The sequence below is a fragment of the Micropterus dolomieu genome, unplaced genomic scaffold (assembly GCF_021292245.1).
Source record: "Micropterus dolomieu isolate WLL.071019.BEF.003 ecotype Adirondacks unplaced genomic scaffold, ASM2129224v1 contig_14178, whole genome shotgun sequence".
In the NCBI taxonomy this organism is placed as follows: Eukaryota; Metazoa; Chordata; class Actinopteri; order Centrarchiformes; family Centrarchidae; genus Micropterus; species Micropterus dolomieu.
The window spans coordinates 5,711-8,049 of record NW_025743164.1 but is presented as its reverse complement, the minus strand read 5'-3'; positions in this window follow the sequence as shown (position 1 = coordinate 8,049).

Genomic DNA, 2,339 nt, shown 5'->3' with positions numbered 1-2,339 from the left:
CATCTGATGGAGACGGAGCCTCCCAGAGCAGAGCTCACTGCTCCAGGCTGAGTCACTGTGACCTGGCCTCTGGACTCTGAGGATACAGAGACAAAAACATAAAGCAGCGTCATGGTTTTGTGGGCTTCATTTCAGAGGGACGGATGTTCATAGAGGAGAGGAGTTTGATTCTCTGGACTTTACCTGTGAAGCAGCAGCAGAGGAGAGTCCAGATGAGGACGCAGATCAAAGTCATGTTTTTGATGAGGAGGATTTCTGTGGCTTCTGTTGTCATGAAGGACAGCTGTCAGTCATCCAGTGTTCAACTCTCAGGACTATAAACTCTCCCAGAGCACTGGAGCATGGTGCTGCTGATGCAAAGTGGCTCTCTATGGAAATGCTCTGACTGACTCCAACAGGGACTTGAATTACTCTAATTTTTATCAATGGGTTTCTCACTTTATCAGAGTATTGATAATATTTTTAAAAAACCTCTTTTACATGATTTTGGTTTTATGCTTCTAGACATATCATGTTTAAAATATAATAATAAGTTATTTCAGTTAATTGAAAATGTAAATTTAATTTAAAATGAACTAGTGCTGGGCAACGATTAAATTTTTTAATTACAATTAATCGCATGATTTTCTTGAAAATTAAATGATGAATTCTAAAGTAGTGTATTGCTTGATTTAAATGTACTGCTACATACACAAAAATGCAAAAACATGTGGTTTGCAAAGAGCTTTTTACCAGCAGTATTCCCTTTACACAGCAGCAATAAAATATTTCTTGTAAATCTCAACTTAAACATTAATGTAATCAAATAAATATTAAACCACAGCTATTTACCACTGCCAGGGAATTACCTTTTATCTAGCTTGTTGAAACAAGTTACCATCAGAGTCCAGTTTTCTTGGGATTGGGAACATAGAAACAGTCTATGTTTAGTAGAAAGTGTCCCTGTTACAGTGAGGTGAAGTGGTCGAGCACAAGGTATACTGGGGTTCCCGTGAAACTGTCGTGGTCGTGGTCGCCTCACGCACACGCCCGCCTGCTGCCAAAGTTGAGTTGCCTTGAACTTTCTGTACGCAACGCGCAGCACAAATCATTGGAAGAGAGACTGATCCTCGCTGTTTGTGAGTTTCCAGAATCTAAATAGTTATCAGGACATCAACAGGAGGGAATTCACATGGCAGAGCATCCACGCAAAACTAAATGCAGGCCTATCAGGTAAAGTTAGCCTGTGTATAATTTTAATTTAAGTTAAAGTCTGCGGCTGTGTAGCGCACAGAAGCCGTTGCCATGGTTACTATCCATAGAGCGCCTGCCGTTCACTCGCAGAGAGCTGTCTCCCTGTCTGTTCACCTGAGAACCTGCTGAAGCCTCTCCGCTACTTGTTTGGGTTATTTTGCAGGCTGATCAACGTCCCACCTCTCCTGTGACCCATGGTTTGATTGTAGGCCTATGTGTATTCAGAGCCAGTGAGCAACGTACTTTCAAAATAATAATTTAAAAAACTGTCGCCGTTAATTAATGAATGATTTAATGCGATAATAATATGTTAAGGCAGCCCTAAAATTAACATATCAAATTAAAACAGTCATATTTTCACATGTCAGCTGATAAAATGTTACAAACAGAAACTATTTTTGGTGAGTTTGTTTGTGTAAAACAGTGAGAGGTTTTTGGACGGCGACTCAATGAGTCTGTATCACTGTGGTGGACTTTTGGTGGAGGAACCAGACTGGATGTTGGAAGTAAGTCAAACCTTTAACAAAACTTTTATTTCAATAGCAATTTTTCAACGTTTATAATCAGCATGCCAGAAAACTGTTTGACTTTCCATATTAATGTATAAAGTTTATTAAAATTATTTGCACTAAGAAACAAAGTTCACTTTAGTAAGAGCAATTTACCAACTCATTATATAAATAGTAAATATACAATATTAAGCCACAGCAGAAATCATTATTTCCAACCTTAATGGTAAAGTTGCATCTTGAGGGCTTGTAGCTTTAGTTCAGTCTGACAAAGTCAGGGAGCCGTGTCTCTCTACAGTGAGAGGTTTTTGTACGGCGGCTCAATGAGTTTGAATCACTGTGGTTGACTTTTGGTGGAGGAACCAGACTGGATGTTGGAAGTAAGTTTCTGCTCAAATACTAAATACAATATTATCAAGTCCTGCTTTAAATTAAACTTTTCAATCTTTAAGGCAGATAAATAGATCTTGTTTTAATTACAAAACTTTTATTGTTCATGTTTTTATTTCTCTTCCTTTACCATGGAGGCTAACTCAGAGCAGCTTAACTAAACTGTTCTTCACACAGTCCTGTCAAAATCAAATATAATCAACTTGA